Source organism: Lolium perenne, unplaced genomic scaffold (assembly GCF_019359855.2).
Source record: "Lolium perenne isolate Kyuss_39 unplaced genomic scaffold, Kyuss_2.0 unplaced18, whole genome shotgun sequence".
NCBI lineage: Eukaryota > Viridiplantae > Streptophyta > Magnoliopsida > Poales > Poaceae > Lolium > Lolium perenne.
Window position 1 is genome coordinate 390,914 of NW_027248976.1, and position 24,939 is coordinate 415,852.

At 49.0% G+C, this 24,939-nt stretch overlaps 1 long non-coding RNA gene across 1 annotated transcript; it reads left to right on the forward strand.

The window, feature by feature from the left end:
- Positions 1–2,207: 2,207 nt before the first annotated feature.
- Positions 2,208–8,345, forward strand: LOC127321051 (uncharacterized). Its single transcript, XR_011750063.1, has 2 exons — positions 2,208–2,449; positions 7,927–8,345. It is a non-coding gene; the product is annotated as an uncharacterized lncRNA (long non-coding RNA).
- The last annotated feature ends 16,594 nt before the right edge of the window (positions 8,346–24,939 follow it).

Sequence of the window (24,939 nt, forward strand, 5' to 3'; positions counted from 1 at the left end):
GGCCCTTGATATCAGAAAAGAGCTTCATTTCGCCCAGGATGACCAGGAAACCGAGGAGGAGGAGACGGATGGTCGCAAACGCAAAAGGGTGGCCAAGCAGCGCGAAACTCCTCGCCCCTCCTGCTTCACTCTAAATCCCGATGAGCTCGAACAATTCTTCAAGTGCCTACTAGAAGTCAAATTTCCCCTAGGCTACGCGGGGCTGATACGCAGATGGCTGGACCCGACGAAAAAAATCTTCAGCGGGATGAAGTCTCATGACTGTCATGTCATGATGACGCAGATACTTCCGGTTGCTATCCGAGGGATAATGGAACCGCACGTTCGTGCGACGCTGACTGACCTGTGTAACGTCTTCGACGTCATCACTCGAAAGTCGATAACCGTCAAGAAACTCGGGAGGCTGCAGGAAGAGATCGTCACCATCCTATGCGAGATGGAGATGTACTTCCCGCCCGCATTCTTTGACATCATGGTCCATCTGCTGGTGCATATAGTGGACGATATCGAGGATCTCGGGCCCGCGTTCCTTCACAACATGATGGCGTTAGAAAGAATGAACGGCTTCATCAAAGGATACGTTCGTAACAGGGCACATCCGGATGGAAGCATCGTCCAGGGCTTTCTCACCGAGGAGTGCATCTCTTTCTGCAAGAATTATTTAAACGAGGACGACCCACGTCCGGTTGGATTGCCCGCCAACAAGCACCTCGGCAGATTCGAGGGAGTAGGCCACAACGCTGGCAGGAGGGAACTCGACGCCGATCAAGATGATAGGAGAACAGACTTTAACAGGGCCCACTTAGTAGCACTACAGCACATGAACGAGGTAGAGCCTTGGGTGGATCAGCACATAAACATGATCAAGAGCAGGGCTGACAAGCCGATGACGGAACAAGAGGTATTTAGAGCGCACAACTCCTCTTTTGCGAGCTGGTTCAAAGACCAGATTGATGCCAATCCCCCACCAATGGCAAGCGACGTAGACAAAATGATATTGGCCTTGTCTTATGGGCCCGCCGCCAACCTCATGACTTATCAGAAATACGACATCAACGGTTACACATTCTCCACAGAGGAGAGAGACAAAAAAAGCGACTATCAGAACTCGGGCGTGACGATGGAATCGTACATGGGTGAAGAGAAGAAAAGGTACTACGGAAGGATCGAGGAAATCTGGGAGCTCGACTACGTCGGGGAGAAGCTACCGATGTTTCGTGTCAGATGGGCTACGGACGTCACAAAAGAAGATGCGTATGTCACCACCATGCGACTGCCCCCCAAATCCAAGACCAAGAACCCCACCACGCAAAATGAGCCTTGGGTATTGGCTAAGCACGTCGAGCAATGCTTCTTCATAACTGACCCGTCAAGGCCCAGCCGTGTTGTCGTAAGGAGAGGAAAAAGGGCCCTCGTCGGAATGGATGGAGTTGCCAACGAGCAAGACTTCGACGGCCTCGTCGGAGACCCAATGATGGAAGAACCCGATGAAGACGATAGAACCTACACACTAAGAAGAAGAAGGACGACGCTACCTAGGTCAAGTGTTCCTCCGTACACAAGGAGTCGCGACGATACCGGTGGGGTCACAAGGACCAAGCGGAAGGGACTTTGAAGTCATTTGTGTATTTATAATAATTATCTCTCGAACAACCATTTGTCCTTCTCAAGTGTATCCTAAATTTATGTCTTGGTTTTTTATCGGATATCCTCGAAAGGACTTTGAAGTCATTCAAGAATTAAAATCATCAATTTATGTCTCGCAATTTATCCTAAATTTATGTCTTGGTTTTTTATGTCTTGGTTTTTTATCGGATGTTGCCAAAGGACTTTACAATTTATCTAAATAACTAGAAACAATAAAAAAAGGTCTTAAGAAAAGAAAAAAAAGTTGCCAAAGGACTTTACAATTTATCTAAATAACTAGAAACAATAAAAAAAAGTCTTAAGAAAAGTGCAAATAATGGTGCCTTTTTTGCACCCACAGGGATTCGAACCCGGGGGGCTTCGGCTGTGCAGAAGGGTGGCCGAACCACTGCGCTATCGAATCGATTCTGTATAACTACGAGGGTTTACGGAATTAATACATAGACACCTGTTATCCCCGGCGAATTGCACGATTTTGCCGGTGGTAAACGCTCTTGGGCCCACCTGTTAGTGGCTCAAACGTTACCGCCGACGTTTACAGCAAAACGCCGGGGGTAAAGTCTCCACGACTTAGTCGTTTTGGTCGATCCGCGCGTCTCTATCGTCGTTCCCCCCAAATACCGCCGCCCACACGCCGCCGCCGAGCTCCCACACGCCGCCGCCGAGCTCCCACGCGCGCTCCAGCCCGCCCACCTCCCACGTAGCCGCCGGCGCCGGCCGTCCGTTGAGCTCGCCCCCAGCCCCTCCCCTCCTCTTCGGCGATCGAAGCGAAGGCGCCCTCCTCCTCCTCCTCCTCCTCAAGGTACGCGAGTCTCCGATCGATCCTCCGTGTTCCGTGATCGTTGTTAATCCAGTAGTGGATCCATCGGATTTATTCAGCTCCGCGTTAGTACCTCGGTTGTTGTTGATTCGACTCGGTGGCTGGGTTTCGTGAAATCGTCTCTCGATTATGCTTTGGATTATCGCGTAGATCTGCCGATTTGAGATGCGATTGATGTCGATTCTGTTCATCCGTGTAGGTCTAGCTGGTAGGTTCCGCTCGATTGATTTTGATTCTTCGTTCTAGGTTTCCGACATTATAGCGCTCATGATTTCTACCCTTTATATTCCGCATATGCCTGATCTGTGCAGGGAAAATTATCTAGCCTAGTCATTGTGCCTTGCTTGTAGGATCCGCAATTGTGCAGTTATACTCTGAAAATCATGTGGATTTGACGATACTGTGAGTTGATTCATCCGTAGCTTGTGTCACACATGAACATAAATCTGCTACGACTTGCACCTGCTAAAACCTGTCTGTTTGTTCAGCATCCTATTTAGACATTGTTGACTTGCCCGTCTAAAACAAGCTTAGACGTGTTCGTTTGTTCAGCACATCCTATTTAGACATTGTTGACTTGCATCTGCTAAGATCGTAGTGGTTTCCATTTGCTCATCTTTCTATTTAGACTTTGTTGATTCCTAGTTATAATAAGGGCATTGAATTATATGTGCTGTCACGGAATAATAAGGATTCAGTTTGTCCTAGGGCATTGTCCATTTTTCTGTTATCTAAACCGTGTAATTTTGATGAGTGGGAATCAAATCTTCCAAAAGATAAGCAAAAAATTGTGTTTTATTCAGTGTGCCCTATCATGCCTTCTAGTAAGATGGTTTTGCTGCTTGAGTGCCTTATTGTAGGATACAATAATACCATAAAAATAGAGATACCCTACTGTATTTAGTTCAAATGGCTGATCCTTGTACTAGGCTTCTGTGCACGTTACTTAATTCCCTTGCATTTTTAACAGCATATCCATCTCCCCTTGTTATTATATAATGATGATATTGTGCTCTATGAGGTGTTGAGAAGAAGCTAAGGCGCTCAGTGGCTATTCAACAGTTTGTAGTTGTTGCTTGTTCGTCAGATTTTAGTTTTGCTGTGGCTCAGTTTTTGCGAGTGGTGATTGTAAAAGCAGTAATCTTGTTTTGTAACCAGTGTTGTGCCCCAGGGGCATCCCTATAATTGGTCTGTTAGCTTCGGCTCTGGTCAAAACTTGATCTGTCTTTTGCAACTATGGTTTTCTGCACTCGAGACTTGGTTTCATTTTGAATGAAAATGGAACTGGGGGGCTGTTCATCCTGTGAATCTAAAAAAAATGTTATTGTGCTCTGGGGAACTGGGGAACTGCAGGTACACATTGAGTGTCCATGTTTCGCCGGAATGTCGATTAACTTCCGTTCCGGCGAATTTCGGGCACTCCGGCATGACCATTTTTAGCAAAGGTCATGCCGAATTTTCGCATGGCATTGTCTTGCTTCTAGATTGGCAGTGCACTAATGAATTTAGTATAGCTAGTTTCTTTGGTTTTGTCAAATTAAAAATAGGTCAATTACATCTGGTGCTCATGTGCTCTAGGTCTCTTGGTTTGGTGTTCATATTTAGACTAAACTGCAACATTAGGCTCATGGTCAAATTAATGAATTTAGTACTTACTATACTTTTGATGCTATTGTTCTCTAGCTAGCGATGTCGTCTTCTGCAGACCCCAACGAAGACGTTGACGGGTCTTCTCAGCGGAAGTTGGATGAGCACTACAGGCTCATGGTCTCGGATCAGCTGGAGGAACTTCCAGGCAGCAATGACGAGTCCTCGGAGGAGGAGGATGCTGAGATGGACAACGATGGTGAGGATGAGAGGGCCGCTGCCGACGAGACCACCGACAGTGGCATTGCCGGGGGTAGCTCGGATACTACTACCGAGGCCAAGAGGAAACGTAAGCAGCGGCGCCCAAACAGGGTCGGCACCACTCGTGACATAATCACCGCGGTGGACGCCAAGACCGGGATTCCTACTGAGCCCAAGCACGTGGCGAAGGGGTACGGCCTCCAACTGGGAGCAATCCTTCGGGACGTCGTCGATGTCAACGAGATGAAACTCCGAACCAAGAAGAAGCAGCATCTGTAGGCCCAACTCCTTGCGCGGCTGCACGCACGGTATGAGTTCCCTGTGGAATACAGGAACGAGGATACCAAGGATAACATCGTGAACAGACGAGCCCTCTCTAAGTTCTCCAAGAACCTCAGCGGTTATAAAACCATGCTGAGGGGGATGCTTGGTGACAATGAGACTTGGGAAGAGATCCAGCGCCACTTCCCGCGGATGACGCTGGAGCAGTATAATAAATTCTTGGAAAACGAGGAGCTCGAGTACACCAAAAGACAATCGACCTGGGGGAAGGAGCTGGCGGATAAGAACATCGGTCACCACAATCTCGGTTGCCGTGGCTTCGAAGGCAAGCAGCCGGTATGGGACAAGGAGGACCAGGCCTACATAAATGCTGGCCTCGAGCCCCCTTTTGCCAAGTACAAAGACCCACTCTTCAGGGCATATCTCAGGTCCCGATACCATCAAGAATTGGCTGGGAAACGTGTCACGAAACCTGATGTGGTGGTGGGAGTTGAGTTGGTCGCCGACGCGAAGGTGATGGCACTAGAGAAAGCAGTGGTAAGCAATTTACCAGCTTATTAATTTGATACTGCTCACCAAGTCCATTACATTCTAAAATTGTTCATGTTACTTCTGGCAGTTGGCGGAACAAGCAGCCGCCGAATCAGCTGGCTCCTCGTCCCAGACGTCGACGGGCAAAGTCCCGTGGGACACGCCTTTTATCAGGGGTCTGAACACCGTGAAGGCGCGGCCGCTTTTGGACAAGCCCCACCGTGTCCCCGGCGCCGGAGGAGGTCGCAAGCTTGCCGACTATGGCTTGGACGTGCCCGCAAGCACTAAGGAGTCACGGCAGGCGCAGAAGGACCGGGAGCACGAGGCTCTTCTGAAAAAGGTGGCCGACTTGGAAACAACCATGGAGCAACGCGTCAGTGCCGAGGTTCAGCAACGAGTCAGTGCCGAGGTTCAGCAACGCGTCAGTGCCGAGGTTACTAGCAAGGTCGATGACGCGGTGGCCACCAGGGTCAATGAAATCATCCCTGATCTTGTGTTGTCGATGAAGAATTACTTCGCCGGCGGCCAAAAGGGACCGATGCCGATTATCAGCCTAGGCACCAGCAACTCGGACAACCGGCCTCCAACTAGACACGCTCAATGCACACCCAACTTGGTGACTCCACCCGCCGGCAATGTGGGCGCTAGAGAGCATTCGTCGGACCTGGCGGGGGGCCACAGTACTAGCCCCTCAGTCACCTGCACGCCTGGCCTCGGTCCTTCAACACGAGCCGAGCTCGACGCCCTCACGGTAATTAATTTAGTCTCTCAAGCTCTACAAATTAGTTACTTTGTCGTCGCCCCTCTCTGACCTACACATGTTTTCACAGGAGAACGCGACTCCTTGCACCTTGCTACTGAATGTGGACAACAAGTTGAAGGCTGTAGCGAGCGGCAGTGTCATCCTGCCAACACAGCGGATTTTCCACTGCGTCAGGATGGATGATAGCGTGAGCCGGGTTCGTGTGAACCGGTCGTTACCGGGATGCCAAGACCTCCATCCTCCTTATCAACCCCCGGAAACGGAAACCCCGCTCACTCTCGGGGACCTCAAGAATCACATCCTTCTATGGCCGAAAGCCCTAATTCGGCGGAACACCGCCGCCTCAGGTTCGGAGGCAAGCTATGGCATGGTCACTCCTCAGGATGCGACGGCTGCCCCGAGTCCTCCACCGGCTGGTGGTCCTTTTGGGCCCGATAGCCAGCCCGACAGTCAGCCCGAGAGTCAGCATGGCAATGCGTTGGACATCGATCAAGCTCCAATCGATACGTTCATCGCTGAGATGGAGGGCGACGGGGTTTCTCCTTACAAGCCACCCGCCGATCGTACGCTAAAGAAGAAGTTGTTCCTTTCACAAGAAACTCCCGAGCAGGAAGACCCTACCGCCTTCACCGCTCCACCCCGAGTTGGGCTTACCCCGAGGACACTCCTTGGTGCGACCACGGAGGGTATGAAACAAAACGCCACTCCCAGTTGCAGTAAGAAGAAGGCCAGGAAGCGGAAGAAGTCCGGAGATGTTGCCGCAAGCAAGAAAGTGGTTAATGACAAGTTGCCGACCCCGTGGAGGAAGATGCATCACCTAGGCCAGCCTATGCTGCCGGCACACATTGTCCAGCAGGTGACGCCCGATATGAGGAGCTTGCATGATGCTGTTCTAATGAAGGAGGAACTACTTCTTCGAGATAGAAATCCCTCGTACCCGGTTTTGACGGCCAAGGTGCCCAGTGGCTTTGGCTTTGTCACCACATACCCTGCGGACTTGATGTTCATTCGATATGAAGACATCTTCAGGCTATTGAACATGCAACAGCTCGACCGAAACTTGGTCCGCCTCCTATCGCTCAGCATGGCGCACGATATCGCCATGGAGAACACAGCGGACATCGCTATCATGGACCCCTTCTACATGACTCCAATCAGCCGTCCCGTAACGAACAAGCGTTTCTGGCAAAGTACATCAGGGATTTCTTGGTGTTAAACAAGGATAAGAAATGCTTTGCCATACCATATTTCCGCGAGTAAGTATTTGGTTACTAGAGTACCCTCTATTATATTCTTTCATGAATTTCCTTCATAGTCGATCGAGTATGATGGTTTATTTCCATTTTGCACAGATTCAAGTACTGCACCCTCCTCCTCTTTCACCCGTATCATTCACATGTCAGTTACCTCGACTCCGGGCTTGATCCGGACAAGGACTTCACCGACCTTAAGTCTACACTTGATAAAGCCCTCAGCGGCTTCATAGCCGAGGTTGGCATCGACAAAATCAGGCATGAGAAGAAAGTGAAAGGTTGCTATGTGTGCAACCACATAACCAAGTTCCCCTGCCTCAAGCAATCGGCGCATGACAATGGGATGGAGGCCTGGTTTGCCATCCTACAGATGAGGTCGATTGTAAGGTCTCAGAACGATCTCTTGTTGCCATCCAGTCTTCAGCGGATGTTCGTGAACATGGCGGACACCACCGATGAAAACGTGAGAGCCGAGTTCCGTGCCATCCAGCGGACCATTTGCACAATACTCTGGAGGGATGTCTGCGGTAATGGTGGCTTGTTCCACTATGGTCCCGCACTTTCTAAGGCCGAGATAGAAGGCCAATTAGAAGATGGATATGACGACAGAACATTCAACACGCTTGAGGGCATCCGTCCCTTCCCGCCGAAGCCGAAGCCGCAAATGTTAGTCATAAAATTACTTAAGTAATTTTCATGCTTTTTCTTTGCACTACTCTATGTTATATCTCTCTCTACTAATGTACTAACAACTTTCATTTCTTTTTTATGTGTTTGCATAGATGACGTACTATGTCGTCTACCACGGCAGGGTTCCTGGAGTCTACGAGGACTGGGAAGACTGTAGGAGGCAGGTCCACCGTTTCAGCGGCAACAGCTACAAGGGGTACACCACTTTGGAGGAGGCGGAAACTCGATACGCCAACTTTCGAGCGGGACAGAGGAGGGAGATGTGGAGGACCCCTTTCATCGTGATGATGCTTGCCGCTACCGCCTCTCTAGTTTACTATGTCATTGTTGTTTAGCTAGGTCGTCGACTGGACTTATATGTATTTCTGTAACATGTGCTACTTCGAGTCATGATGGTTGAACCATATGGTCGACACTTGTGTTATTGATGCATGCATGTTATCGACATTTCGGGACTTTTGCCAATGATGTGTATCTTGCTAATGATGTATATCTTGCTGTCATTCTTGTACTTGCCTGTATATATATTCTGTGTATATGCTATGAATTCTGGTGTACATATTGTCTAATTCGAGTTTTATTTTTTTGCTCCTGTTCATATTACTGCTGGCGAAATGGGAAGGCGCCGGCGGTAACGACCTAATGGTCCTATTAATATTACCGCAGGCGAAATGGGAAGCGCCGGCGGTAAGGACCTGATGCTCCTGTTAGTATTATCGCTGGCGAAATGGGGAGCGCCGGCGGTAACATCCAAGCCCCGACGAGATGGAAAGGCGCCGGCGGAAATGCTTACCCCCGGCGAATTGGGCAAAACTCCGGCGGTAACAGCGACTTACCACCGGCGAATTGGAAGGCGCCGGCGATGAGGCATTACCACCGGCGAGGTGATCGCCGGCGAATGCGAAGGCGCCGGCGGTAAGCCATTACAGGACGCCGGCGGTAAGCCTTTCCCTAGTAGTGGGTTCATGGTGGACACGGTGGACCCGACATGGTGACCACGTTCAAGATGGCACGGGTGAGGTTTCTGCAGGGTAGTGATGGCCACGGGAGGGTGCGCATCAGGGAGAGGGACGCCAGGGAAGCATCATGGCGCAACCTCGGGTGCTGGTGCGTTCCGTTTCTGCTTGACCAAGATGTGGTGACCACCAGGTTGGCATAGTCGGGCAGAGGTGCTGGGGCATTGGGGCACGAGGGGAAATCGTCAAACGTCTCTAGGAATCCAGGGAGAGGCCTGAGACATGAAGAGAGGTGCAGGGGTGTAGGTCTAGGGGTTTTGGTCAAGGCCTATGCCATTCATGGCATTGGGAATGGGAAGAGAGGTCTAGGCTAGCTAGGGAGGCTCTAATGATGTCCTGGGGTGCTGTGAGGGCTGGTTGGTCGTTGGTATTGAGTGGAGGGAGGAGAGGTAGACTTGCAAGCAAGGATCTCTCAAGATCTGGTCACAATCATGCCCAAACTTGGCATGATTGCACCAGGGTCTTCCCTCTCTCTCTCTTTCCAACGTGGTAAGGAAGTAAGGCAGGTGGTGCAGGTCTTGGTTGTCCATTAGTGAAGCAATATGGGAGAGAAAAGTGGAGAGGGAAAATAGTTAGCACTTTTTCAAGTACACAATGTTAAACGTAATCTGTAACTAGCTGTCCTTGTATGATACGGCTCCTATATTTGTATACCCTTCGCATATACACCAGGTGGCCCCTTGTATGTATGTCATATATATATACACCACGCGTGCCCTGTGTTAGGGTTAACGCTGCCTATTCCATTTTACATGGTATCAGAGCCATCGCTCTAACGAGATCGCATCTAGGTCATCGCCGCCGCCAGAATCGCCATGGCGTTCGCAGCGTCCTCGTCGTCCTCGACTCCAGGCACGGTGGCACTCAACATCACCCTCTTGGAGAAGCTTAACCGGGAGAATTTCCTGCTTTGGCAAACTCAGGTTCTACCTGAGATTCGTGGAGCTCAGCTGTTTGGGTTTCTCGATGGGTCTATCGCTGAGCCGACGAAGACTATCAAGACCAAAGACAAGGATGGGGTAGAGGTGACAATTCCTAACCCTAAATATGTGCACTGGGTTGCACAAGATCAGATTGTCCTAGGTTTTTTGGTTCGGAACATGGCAAGGGAGGTGCTAACTCAGGTGGTCGGCCTTAACACATAAGCGGCCATGTGGGAGGCGGTGGTGGAGATGTTCGACGCACAGTCAGAGTCAAGGATCGTGCACCTCCGCACCAGATTGAACCAATGCCGCAAAGAGGACAAGACCAGGCAAGCCTATCTAGATGAGATCAAGGGTCTCGCTGATGAGATGGCTGCTGCCGGCAAGCCCTTGGACACCGTTGATGTTATCTCTTACATCATTGCCGAGCTGGATCATGAGTATGATGGTTTCGCTACTGCCATCAATGCGCTGCTCAAGGCGCAAAAGATTGTCAAGCTGAGTGAGGTATATTCTCATTTTATGTCCTATGAGTCTCGCATGGAGGGACGGAATTCTGGTGATGGGCTGTCTGTGAATTCGGCAACCCGTGGAGGCCGCGGTGGTGGCCGTGGTCGCGGTGGTTATCAGGAGTAGTACCGTGAGCCAGAGCAGTACCGTGGAGATCAACGCAGCTATGAACAACGCGGAAGCAGCAATTATCGTGGAGGATATAGGGGTGGCCGAGGCAATGGTGGTCGCAATCCCCAAGGAAATCGTCCCTATGGAGGGCGTAGTGATGAGATTTGCCAAGTCTGTGGCAAAACTGGGCACACTGCCCTAAACTGCTGGAAACGGTTCAACAAGAATTATCGTGGCCCTGAAAAGTCAGCTGGTGAAGCATATGGTAATGGATCCTATGGTGTGGATACTAATTGGTACAGTGATTCTGGTGCAACTGACCATGTCACAAGTGAGCTGGAGAAGCTACATGTTCGTGATCGTTACCATGGGAATGAGCAAATTCACACAACAAATGGTACAGGTATGGATATTCGTCATGTTGGTCATTCTGTAATTCATACCCCTAACCATGATTTGCATCTCAAAAACATCTTGCATGTTCCTACAGCCACAAAAAGTCTCCTTTCTACTAGTCGCCTAACCACTGATAATCATGCCTTTGTTGAATATTGGCCTGACTCTTTCTTTGTTAAGGATCAGGACACGAGGGAAATCCTGCTCCAAGGTAGATGTGTGGATGGCCTCTACCCCATGCCCGAGTCTTCATCATCATCTCTTGGACGAGTCTTCATCATCATCTCTTGGACGGCAAGCACATGGAGCCGTCAAGTCTTCATCATCCTCGTTATGGCATAGGCGTCTAGGGCATCCATCTTCAGTGGTAGTTCATAAAGTTCTTAGAGACAATAATATTTCTTTCAGTGAGTCCAATAAAGAGTCTGTTTGTGATGCTTGTCAAATGGCCAAGAGCCATCAACTTCCTTATCCTAAGTCATCAAGTGTGTCTACTTCCACTACAAGAAAAGTTCTGATAGACAACGTCACAAAATCGTCCGCTAAGGGGTAGTTTTCGTCGCCTATGGGCCTAACCCGACGATATGGGTTCTGTTGTCGAAACTGCGTCAGGCAAAGTCCTACGACGATTTTTTCGGTCCGTCGCGCTAGGGTGCCCTGCCGCCACGGAAAATCGGACCGTTGCAGAAGTGTTTCCGGGAGCCCGTTGACTGTTGACGTCATGCAAACTGACACGTGGCAGACGCCGTTAACTAGCAGTTAACGGCGTTAACCGGCTGAAACCCCGTGGTAGATGGTAGGCCCATTAAGTTTGCGGGCCGGGCCAGCTGACTTAGTTTGACCGGTCAACTATATAGCTGGGCTGGTCCATTAGTTACGTGGGCTGGGCCTAACCTCTAAGGTTGACTGGTCAAAACATTAATGGGCTGGCCCACTAAGAATGTGGGCCGGGCCGAATGCACTCGTTTGACCGGTCAACAGGCAAAAGGGCCAGCGCACAAAACATGTGGGACCCACTTTCCTGTTATCGGGCCGGCCCATTTACCAAGTGGGGTCCACCTTAAAGCAAGTGGGCCGGCCCAAGAAGTTATTGGGCCGGCCCAATTAGCATGTGGGTCCCACTTTCCTGCTATCGGGCTGGCCCATTTAGTACGTGGGGTCCACATTAGATCAAATGGGCCGGCCCAACAAGCCAGTGGGCCGGGCCAAAAGCACAGGTGGGTCCCACTTTCCTGTTAATGGGCCAGCCCATTTTGTATGTGGGGTCCACCATATAGCAAGTGGGCCGGCCCAACAAGATAGTGGGTCGGGCCAAAAACACAGGTGGGTCCCACTTTCCAGTTAAAGGGCCGGCCCATTTAGTATGTGGGGTCCACCATATAGCAAGTGGGCCGGCCCAACAAGATAGTGGGCCGGGCAAAAAGCACAGGTGTGTCAACACCCGGATTTTTAGGTCCGGATGCCTATTATGTCATTCATCGCAATCCCAGGATAGTGTTGTTGCGAGGCATAATAGTCGAATATCACAGTCATTATTTATTACAAGCCATAATGTCTTACAATATTGAATCACATGATTCATCTTACACAAATAGTTGATCTCTCAATCAACATACATACACAAGTTCATACATAGCGGAAGCGTAACAACAAATGGACTCTCTAGTCCACAGGCCAACATTTGACGTCAGAAACCCCTAGTTGTCGTAGGCGTCCTGCTGGTCATCATCGTGATAGTTCTGTCCATCATCGTACTCTGGCCATTTGAATAGCCAGGGACAAAGCCGTAAGTACTTTAAGTACTTGCAAACTAATACTAATGTAAAATGCCAACTCTTGGAATAAAGGTGCTAACTCTAGTTTAACTTGCATAAGCCATATTTTAGTTCGCAAGTATTGGATCATGTGCTAACTAACTCAAGTGGGAACATTAGTGTCATTCCCACAACATTGGTTGTAATTCCAAAAATTCACCAAGTCACCATTCACATTCACTAAGGTTTTCCAAAATCTGACACAGGAAACTGTATGGCCTTTCCAACCGTCCGTAACCGTGGACACGTCTATTCGAATAGATTTACACTCTGCAGATGTTGCACACTTTTGCCACAACATTTGATTTCATCTGTCGGAAAAACTTCGAATCATCGTAACACAGTACGCGGATCATCAACCATAACCTTTCACTTACAAATCCTAGTATGAGCACCTCTCCCCATGAGCTTGGCCTCCCAGTGAAAACCAACTGTTAACCTGGGAACTGCACAGGGCTTGGCCGTACAATTTCACCTCAATTCACATCATTTCCCACAACGGAGGCAGCCTCGGCATAACCCCTATGACGTGTGTTCAGAGGGAACTCATACTAAAATCTATAAACTTCCAGCTAAGCCCTACCCATAATCAGGTATTGTGGGGGTACTCAAAAATTGGAAAGGTATCGCATTCAAACCAATATCAGGTTTTTATCAAAAATCACTATCTTCTCTTGTTCACATTCAACCTCAAATCATTCAATGGAATGTTTCATCATTCCAAGGTTTCAAATTCAACAAGTCATATGTTCCCAACTAGAGTAGTCAAATTTTAGTATTTTAGCACTAGCACTAATCATGAGGGGTGCTACATTGCTTTGCTATCTATAAGACTAACTTTGCTACTCTAGTAATCTTGTTCCCTAGACCAATTGCAATCCACTCTTTGAAAACACAACAAGTAAGACTTGTATGGTGTAAATATAAGATAGGCTTGTATGAAGAAAGGTAAGAATCATGATGCCTTGCCCAAGGAGGGCTTTGCACTTTGCAAGAGTATTAGCTTGCCTTGGTAGTTCTCTAGGTTTTCTTCTTCCTCTTCTGGGTAGAATTCTCCTTCCTCTTGGTAATCTCCGGTGCTAGCGTCTAAATTTGAATACGAGGTATAATCACTAAACAAGCTCAAAAGCTATACTAGGCACATCATTACTTCACACAAACTATGCTAAGCACACACATAAAATAATTAGGTGCATTGGTTTTCTTTATTAAAAAGTAATTTCCTCTCATTACATATGTACTTAATAGTTTCCATTTAGTTCTTGAGAAAAATAATTTCCTCTCATTGAAATCTTCTTAAGATTTAACTTCTCAAATAATCATACATGAATTCATATTGACCTAAGTCAAACATTCATTATCATCATTTGAGAAAACGATTTAAATGAGGTAGGTCACCTCATACCATTTTATAATCCCACTAATGATTTAAATCTCCAAATATTCATATAGGAGTGTTTGGACCAGGGGTGCAAACATCACATGAATTCATTTGGGACAAGGTTTAAATTAAGTAAAATACTTCATATGATTTACATAATAGTTTTGGACAATATCACTTAACTAAACTAGCCATATTGTCCATTAATTAAACTAGGTCATGATCATGCAAAGTGACCACACCATTTTCTTGGAGAAACAATTAGTGTAAGTCAAATGTGAGTTATTGGAGTTGGAATTAATTCAATATCTATTTTGTTTATTTTTAATAATTATTTGAATATGAAAAAGTCCCTGCCTTCTTCTTTTTATCATTTTATTTCTACAACAAATCTCGAGGTGAGACCAGTGGCATATTGTAGATCTTTTTACTATCTTTCCAAATATATAAATTTTCAAAGTTGGGTTCAGTATTGAATTCAAACTAAATTTATTAAATGAAGTTTGAATTAAAAAGGCCGGCGGGAAAACTAATTGGGCTCAAACGTTTAAAACGGCCCAAGGCCAGCCCACCACGCATCTGTGCACGCGCGGGCCGCCTGACAGTGGCTCCACCCATCAGAGACTCAAAATGCCCGAAGCAGTATGGATCAACGAGGTGCGTTGGATTAGAATAGGATCTAACGGTGCACATCCATCGTCGTCGACGGCGAGAGAGGGGCTCGCCGGCGGCTCAGGTAGGGGGTCGGAGGCTCACCGTGGCTCCAGCTAGGGTGAGTTAGTGTGCGCAGTGAAGTTGTGGACGACGGCGAAGCTCCTGGTACCGGCGGCAGCTCCAGGGGTGGCGTCCTTCTCCGGCGATCGTCGGCTACTGTGGGCGGCGGCGATCTTGCAATTGGGAGCTTCTGGTGGCTAATCGAGCATGGTGAGGTGCTGAGGCGGTCGAGGAAGGAGAGGGGAGGGTGGTGGTGTGAAGAGATGGTCGAGGCGAGGCCTCCTTTTATAGGCGCGATGGTGGCCGTGGTGCTGCGGCGAGGTCGACAAGGGCGCGGCTTCTCCGGGGGTCTAGAGAGCTAGGCAGCGACGCGGTCGTGTTCACGACGTCACGGCGAAGCTATGAGCGTGAACGGCACGGCAAGGGGACGCGTAGGGTGGTCGGGACCGTGCATGTACTGGCGCGGCAATGGCGGGCGCGCTCGTCCTCTCCGGCGGCCGTGGTCGCCAAGGCATGACACGAGCGTGTCCGGTGAGCTCCGCGTGGCGAGGAAGGTACCAGGGCACGCGGGCTTGGTCGGGGTACGGCGAGGTACGGCGAGCGCCGCGTGGCCGTGTCGCGCGCGTCCGTGAGCCGATGACGTCGCCATGCCGCTGGCGGCATACCTGGGACGTACTGGTCGCGCGTCGTCCGGGTCCTGTCGTCGTCCTCTCAGTCAATGGCACGTACGGGAGATCTTCTGGGATCAAGGGCGAGCTACTGGACATGGTGGCAAGGCCGATCGTGGAGGGAAAGAGACACTAGTAGGAAAAGCCTCATCAGTGGCGCACGAAAATTCGATTCTGTGGCGCATGGAGGGTGCGCCACAGAAACGTCGCCACAAAAATAAGCTTTCTGTGGCGCATCTGGCCGTGCGCCACAGAATTAAGGTTTTTGTGGCGCACTTGGGCCGGTGCGCCACAGAAATAAGTAGTTCTGTGGCGCATGTAATATAGCTGCGCCACAGAAATAGGTGCGCCACAGAATTATTTTTTGGTGCGCCACAGAACTATCTACAGGTATACTCGATTTTGTGCTCCCTGGTGTATTATACTGGTTTTATACACAGTATACAGGTTATATACTGATATAATATAGACAGATATAATATGGACATATATAATCATCACATCATCATCACATTACTTAGAGCCCGATCGAGTTATACATATAGCTCCATACAACTCATAATCCATGCAAATTAAGAAAGTTCTCATCATCTCTAGATACAAACGAAGTGACACCGGCCGCCGCCTACACTAGGATGAAATAGAGTACCGCCGCGACGATGGTGAGCAAGAGCGAGAGCACAAGGAAGGCCTTCATCTTGCTCTTGTTCGCTTGGTGCGCCCTCCACTTGGCAACCGCCTCGTGTCTAGTCGGGTACCCTTTGTAGCAGTTGCCGCTGAACTTGTGCACCTGTTTCTTGCACTCCTCCCACTCCTCGTACACTCCTGGAACCCGCCCCTCGAACACGACGTAGTACGTCATCTCTATGGACACAAGGCATATTAGTATATAACGCAATGGAAAGAGTTAGAGGGTTCACATGCATACATATTCACAAGAATTAAAGCAAGGAAATAATAATAAACCTAAAAGAAATATAGCATCGGTATCACATAAGTAATATGGTTCAACGATAACGACTACAATAGAAATTGAAGTCCAACAACGACGACCACCGTTTCGAGCAAATTAAGCAAGTTTAGTTTACAACATGGTACAAATTGTCTATCGATTCAAAGTAATGCTAGCTAGGCACACCGGCCTCGGTCAACGAGACGTCTTCTTGAGCGGCTCCGGGAACGGCTTGTACAAGTCCTTCGTCGTCCACGTCCTTCCATCACCCTGCCTATGTAGGCGTTCTTCGATATCCCTCTTAGGCAACGCTCTGGCTGCGTGTAAGAGCCCCGATCCGTTGGATACATCTTGTAAGATAATTTCCGAGAGCTTTACTTGGATGCGATGGAAGTCTTCTCTAAGATCATCATCACTGATTTCCCCCGACATTTTAATGGGGTCTCGCTTACTAGGTGGCAGAGACATCATCTCTGCATCCTCGACAAACCCTTTAAGGTGATGGAGGACATAGAAGGCCTCCTTAATGCTGCCAGCTGGCTGCTTGATACAAGGGAAGTTGATCACGTGCTTGAACCCGATCTTTTTAGTGTCCGGCCTGATCTATTGCCCATTATTGTCGAAGGTGCCTCCACTTTTGGAGTAGCCAAGGATAGCCTCATCGAGAACACCCCTTATTCTCGTGTAGTCTTTCTTCGTCGTCGTACTCGACGAGTCGAAATACTGGGCTAGTGACCACTTTGGATCTAGGATGATGAGTGTGCAGTATTTGTCCCTGCTCAACACATGCAATTGAAATGGAATGTTGGAAATGATCGGCAATGGAAGAAATATATAAGAAAGCATAAGTTACGACGGCCGTGAGCGGATGTGTACTTACTCGGGAAAGACAGGCAGAAGAATGGTGTTGCTCTCTTTGTGCATGAGCATGAAGTTCTGGAGGTACCGCACCGCCTTGGTCCGTGTCCTTGAGCCGTCCTGGAACTGGCTATCGCGCATGTAGTAGGGATCTGCTACCGCGATGTGGCGGGGTCTCTCTCTGTTGATCTTCATCTGAAGATTGATCGCGTATAGGCGCACCAAGTTATAGTCGAGCCGTTTCGAGTGAAATAGATTGAAGACGTCCTCGATTGCTATGAAGAAGATATCCGCGGGGTCTTCATTGACGAAGCTCTGGTCGGACGGCACCTTGACCGAGAACACCGGGTAATTTGGATCCTTTTCTTTAAGAAGGACGCTCTCTTGATAATGAATAGAGTGCTGCAAAGGGAGCATTTGTCCACTTGCGAGGTGTTCCATGTCCGGAGGCAGTATAGGTTTACCAGCTTCATGACACCGGGGCAAGCCATCCGGGGTAGGTGGTACCATGTCGTCGACCCGGATCCTCTTAGGAGCAGGCTGGCTCGAAGATGCGCCCTTCTTGGCTCCTCTCTTCCTTCCCTTCTTCACCTGACCTACTGGAGGTGCTTGTGGTGCTGATGGTGGTGCTTCGGGTGCTGGTGGTGCTTCTGAGGTTGCTGGGGTTGATTTGGGTGGCTCCCCGATGATCGTCTTACGCAGCGTGTTAGGGCTGAAAACGGTAGCAGGCTTGACTTGAGCTGGATTGCCAGCCTCCGGAGGAGTGTCTTGAGAAAGACCCGTGAAGACCAGGCGCTGCTTCGTGACTGTAGGGGGACGAGTAAGTTGATCGCCGTGTGTGCGGAAGGCTTGTTCATCCATAGGAGCAGGCATGTACATATCTTGGCTGCAGGCGCCAGTGTTGATGTAGGCATCGATGTCATCATCATCATCTACATCGTTGCCATCAAGTGGCGCCATGTCCTGGACCTTGGGTGGTGGCGGTTGCGATGCCGCCGCTTGGCGTACCGCGTGTCTAGTAGATGGTAGTTGCAGTAGCGCTCCCAACAACTGTTTGTGGCGTCTGGTGGTGACGGCGATCATCGGTTCCTTCCGGGTGGCAGCGGCGACCGCCGGTTCCTTCAGGGTAGTGGGGGCGGCGACCGCCGTTTCCTTAAGGGTGTCGTCGGCGCTGGCGATCTTGGGCCGGATGATAGGGGAGGTGGCGCCGGTGCTTTTCTTACCACTCGGAAGACCCCCCCCCAGACGAATCTGGTTCTTCGGCCATGTCATAAGCCATGAGGTGCAATCCCCAAGGGGCAAAACGTCGCCTTCGTCTGTACCCGGAGGTTGAAAGGGGGGCATGGCGTAGCGGTACTCCGGCACTACCATTACCAACTTGACCTTCGCCACGTCTTCTGCCAATCTAGCGCCGTGCATAGTGCGGGAAGCCATGACATGGCCGCTAGCAACTTCCACCAACTTGCCGCTGGGCTCCACCGCTTGCAGAAATATGCATGGTTCATCCTGAGTCAGGGGCGCCATGTTGGGCATCGTGAGATGGCAGTCACGAAAGGCATATATAGTTAAAGAAGATGACGCGAAGGAGTAACTAATGAGTTTACCTCCTTGATGGCGTCGATCTCGGCTACTGTCGATACAAGGGCGTCGGTTGGGGGCGTCGATGCGACCAGTTGGAGCTGCGGCGGCGGTTGGAGCTGCGGCGGCGTCTGGTGGAGCCCCGACGCCGGCGTCGGGTGGAGCGGCACCGTCGGCGACACGTGGAAGCTTGAGTTGCTGCCGCTAATGCTGGGCACATGTATCGGCCCCACTTGACCTCCCGCATTCCAAGTAGCTAACCCCTCCATCAACCCAGGGGGGATGATCTGCCGGATCTTCTCGTCCAATAACTTGTTCATCATCTCCGTGTTCTCCAGAGGCTTTTTGGCCACCAGCTTCTCTAGTGACTCCACCTTCTTCTTCAGCTCCTGAACCTCGGATTTATCCTTTGCCGATGACCTCCTCTCCAGCTTTCTCGTCTTGGCATCCGATCTGTAGTACTCGGATAGCTTCATACTTGTGCCAAAGCCGGACACACGGCCACCCGACGTCGGTGGCTTGTCTAGCTCCCTCTCCTTGTATTTGTTCATCGCCCTATTGAAAGGCGTGTCCCACGGTTCCGTCGACCCCTGGGACGACGGGCCAGCCTTCGTCAACTCTTCATCCTTCAGACAAAGGAACTTATAAAGGTTAGCCCATTTGGCTTCATTGCCTAATAAGATGAGCGAAATAATATAGAACTATCCTTACCAGGTACTTCTCGAAATCCTTCACGTCTTCGTGATCCGTAATAAATTCCCCCGTCTTCCAGTCTAAGTAGTAGCGGGACCGGACAAAGTTCCTAGCCTGTTCATCCTGGATTTTGTGCCAGGGGTTTTCTTTCCCCAGACGTACCATCTCGGCATCCTCCTTGTCCCAAGTGGGCTGTTTTCCTCGGTAACCGACGCTTCCGCAATGGTGGGTCCCTAAGTTCAAATCCCGCATTTTCTTCCCCCAGGCGGTCCATTTTTTAACATCGTCACTCTCTAAGTAAGACTTGAATGCATTAAAGTCTTCTAAGGAGAGCGACGGTTCTTTGGTACTTATCCTCTCCCAGCTTTCACCGGCGTCGATCTTTTTCTTCAGCCGGTTCTTCCAGCTGCTCAAGGCGGTGCTCATCTTCGTGAGAGCTAAAGAGTCCACCTTCTTATTGAATGGCTCCGGGAACGTGTATCGTTGGTGAAGCTTCTGGAGGAGGGATTGGACGATAGCCTCGTTCTCCTTGCTTCTGAGGTCATGAGTTAGGATCGGCACGGTTTCACGGACGATGCACCCTAGTTGCATGCCGTACCCTTTGGCAACCCACGAAGGCTCCATCGGTAGGCCACTTGGGGAGACTACCGTGACAACATCGGTGACGTTGGCGAGCACTTGCGGCCTCCGATCCCTCCTCGCCCTCCTCGCCGTCCTCTTCTTCTTACCCTCCTGAGGGTTGCCGCCGCTATCACCTTCCGTGCGGTTGGCCGCGTTCTCTTCACCGGTCGTCTCTTCACCGGTCTGGGCGGCGTCGTCCCAGGTATCGTCATCGTCGCCGGTGTCGGCGGCGGCCCCCCGGCCCTCTCCCTCGGAGGCAGTGTCCCGGCCCTCTTCCTCATCGTCGGGCGACTCGGCGGCGGCCTTCCGGGGCTGCTCGTAGGCCTCCCAGAAGTCCTTGTTGGCCTCTCTCGCTTCTTCGTTCTGGCTCCTGGGCTTAGAAGTGTTGCCCGACATGTTTATTTTTGCACTTCATTAAAAAGAGGCAACAAGTTAGTACAAAAGTCAACCAAAAAATTCGGCATGACCTTTGCTATTTTTTCTACGTAGGAGTGCCCATTTCTCAACCGAAACGGAAGTTAATCAACGCTTCGGGAGAAATGGGCAACTCAATGAAATCCCTGCAAAAATATCCACCATATACACCATATATCCACCATATCCACCATACAAAATTGCACCATATCCACCATATATCCACCATATCAGTTAGTACTACAAACCAGAAAACCTGGACATATATTGCTGGACATATATAGTTCCTATTTTTTTTAACCTGGAGCACTACAACAAATTAACCTGAAGCATCTACAATACATCAAACAAAACCTGGAGCATCAGTACAGGAGGCATTATTAACCTAGAGCATCAATACAACAGATATTATTAACCTGGAGCATCTACAACAAATTAACCTGGAGAATCTACAATACATCAAACAAAACCTGGAGCAATCACCTGGAGCACTACAACAAACCTAGAGCATCTTTTTAACCAACTGTTAGCATATTTAGTGCAGCCAAGGCAGTAGCTAATGACTTAGAAAAATGACTTCAATAGTAGGCAGTAGCATTTCATTCAAAATCAACTAGGCAGTATCATTTCATCATTAGCTTGTTCATTTTTTCATTTGTATTAAAAAACCTATTGCATTGTATTAAAAAACCTACTGCATTGTTCATTTTATTGAACCATGTACATCAACAGAGTAGTAGCAGCTTCATTTTAATTTTCATTTAAACAAACTTCATTCTTTTTCAGAGAGAACTTCAAGAACATTATTAGCTCTACTGCATTTTCTCAACGAACACAGTTCATATATACTATATATATACTGTATATATACTGCAACCATCTATGCATTTAATCATGTATTTAATTAGTGGTCATATGTGAACTAAAACCATCTATTTAATCAGTGGCCAAAGGTGAACTAAAACCATCTATGCATTCTTATCTTGCAACTAGGAAGCATGAGCATGATCATTTCATAAATGAATTCAAAACATAAAATGGCAGCAGGAGACACAAGTGATTCACTAGCACATGCAACACACACATGATCACTAACTCTCACCCTAATTCTGTTCTTACTAAATGACAAGATTAATATCTACATTTCTCTGCCAATTCGAAAACTAAATCACATTCAAAACATTACCTAGCAGTAGTAAATTTGTATCTACATTCACTAACTACATTCAAAACCTAAATCAACCAATTCACTAACTATATTCAAAACCTAAATCAACCAATTATTTGTATCTACATTTCTCTGCCAATTCGAATTTAGAAAATGAGCATGAGCTATTGCTAACATAGCATTACCTACCAATAGCTAGCATAGCATTACCCAGCAGTAGCAAATTTAAATCACCAAATTATATCAACTAAATAAACCTACTGCTAGCTACTGCTGCTACTTTATCAACTAATTAAAATTGTCCTAAAATTGTATAATTGTTTACTGCAAAACACAAGAGACCAATTAATTGTTTACTGCAAAACAAACATACCAAACATATAAACAAATAATTCACATTGCATTAGTATTTCTTCTTGTTTATTCAGCCTTCTTACATGAAATAATCTTCACTACATTGCATTAGGATTCAATCAGACGATTACATGGACAAATTCCAAGTTGCGAGCAAGAAGGAAATCACCCAGCATCCCAAAAGCACCAGATCGAAAGAAGGACTAATCGAGCAGGACGCTCGCGGTGGCAGGATTGGGGATGGGCACAGGGCAGTGAGGAGGGGGACAAGGGAGTGGGGACAGGGGTGAGGGGCTCTCACCGAATGGCGGCGGCGCAGGGTTGCGGTGGCGATGGTGTTGTCCTCCTCCTCCTCTGCGGTGGAGGCTCAGGCTCGCGCGTCCCTGCTCGGCGGCGGTGTGGCGGTCCTCCTCCTCCTCGATTTGCGGCGGTGGATCGGGCTCGGGCGTCCTGCTCGGTGGTGGCGTGGCGGTCCTCCTCCTCCTCCTCGGCGGCGCTAGGCGGTGGCGGTGGCGGTTGCGAGAGCAGAGTGGCGGGTGCTAGGGTTGGCTCGTCGGGGAAGAACTGTTTGTGAGTGGGGAAGAAAGAAACGAGTCGATTATTTCACCAAGTGTCTAAATTCTGTGGCGCACCCCTCCATGTGCGCCACAGAATTAAGCATTCTGTGGCGCATCAGCTCAAACATGCGCCACATAATTCCTTAATTCTGTGGCGCACCCAAAGGGGCGTGCGCCACAGAATTTAGACACTTAGCAAAACAAAATGGTTTACTGCTGTGTACTGACAGTTACTTAGCACTAGCCTAGTGGTTAAGGTCAATGTTAGCCCATTAGTAGCCAGGTTCGAACCCTGGCTGCCACACAATTTTTCTTCCTTTTTTTCATATTTTAGTTACATTTCAATAAATAACACAACATTATTTAGTAATTAGTAGAGTATTATAAATTAATTGTCTCATACAAACATGTACGTTCTTGTTTCTCTCACACACACATGGATGTACTTGTCTAACACACACTCACACACATGTGATAGACCAAAAAAAGATCTTCTTCGTCCCGGCTTCGAGCTCTAGCTAGCGTCTCTTCGCAATCTTCTTGCCCTTTCGGTTGTTGGCGGTTGAATACTTTATGCCGGCCACCTTGAGATTTCTTCGCGTGAACGGACAACCTTTAGAGGGTAGGGAGGTCTTCCTTCTTACTTTACTAGTAGTAGGCATGTCGAAGTGCCTGTCGAATTCCTCCTCAATCTTCGGGTCACCGTTCTTGTCCAAGTCTTCCTCGTTGGCGTCTCCTTGCATTCCTATGATGCTCCTCTTGCCCCTCCTGACGACAACACAGCTAGGCCTCGACGGATCGGTGATGAAGAAGCATTGGTCAACTTGGCTACCGAGTACCCATGGCTCATTTTTCGCGGATGCGTTCTTCGATTTTGCATCGGGTATAACCATGGTTGTGAAATATCGGCCTTCTTTTTCGACCTTCTTGACCCATCTCACACGAAACATTGGCACCGTCTCTCCACAGTAATTGAGCTCCCATATCTCCTCGATCCTTCCAAAAAATCTTTCATTGACATTAGTCTCGTCATCGGCGTATGACAGCATAGTTACTCCTGAGTTTTGATTTTCACTATTTCTGTCCTTTTCCTCGGTGTAGAATCTGTAACCGTTGATGTCGTACCCCTGATAGGTCCTTACGTTATGCGCGGGTCCCTGTGATAAGGTGTATATGAGTTTTTCATCTTCGGTAGAAGGCGTATTTCTCTCGTGCTTCAAGCAGCTTGAGTTTGCTTGAACCAACGCGTGAAGCTGGAGTTGTGCTTTTTGGTTACGTCTCCCATCTTCCTCGGCCGGCCCATATCGATGTAATTCTGCTCGACCATGCTTTTGTGCTCTTGCACGAAAGGTTCGATCAGTTTTAAGTGTTGTAGCGCAACCCGGTGAGCCCTGTCAAAGTCGTCGCGTCGATTTTCAATGCCGACATGGACTAAGCGGTAGCCCTTGCGGTGACCGACTCCAGCGAGCCTCCCGAGGTGTGTCCTGGGGGGTAGACCAACATGATCCTCGTCGTCCTCGGTGCTTAGATAATTCTGGCAGAAGGAGATGCACTCGTAGGTTAGAAACCCCTTGGCCATGCTTGCGTCTGGACGAGCCCTATTGCGAACGTATCCTTTCATGACACCGTTCTGCCTTTCGAAAGGCATCATGTTGTGGAGGAACGTTGGGCCGAGCTGCTTGATGTCTTCAACGACATGGAGAAGGAGATGGACGCATATATCACAGAATGCAGGCGGGAAGTAAATCTCGAGCTCACATAGTATCACCACGATCTCATCCTGTAGCATCTTGAGCTGCCTCACGCCGATCGACTTCCTGGTGATAACGTCAAAAAAGTTGCATAGGCCAAACAGCGTATCACGGACGTGCTCGTCCATTATGCCTCGGATCGCAACGGGAAGTATCTGCGTCATTAGCACGTGGCAATCGTGAGACTTCATCCCGGTGAACCTCTTCTTCGCTACGTCCAGATATCTGCTTATATTCCCCGAGTAACCGTGAGGAACTTTCACTCCTAGGAGGCACCTGAAAAACTGCTCGAGCTCCTCCGGACTCGTTGTGAAGCAGGCAGCGGGAAGCTGCACCGCGTTCTTCTTAGCCCTTTTACGGAGACGTTGAGTCCCTTCCGTCTGATCATCATCATCATCATCATCATCGTCAGTATCGGGGGCTTGAAGATCTTTCCTGATGCCAAAATGTTTAAGATCGTATCTTGCTTTCGGTCCATCCTTGGACTTTTCTGAGTTGCAAAGAGTGCCAAGCAGACTCTCGGTAACGTTCTTCGTAATGTGCATGACATCGAGGCTGTGGGGCGTGTGGAGGACCTTCCAGTACTCCAAGTCGTGGAAAACAGACCTCGCTTTCCATACACCGAG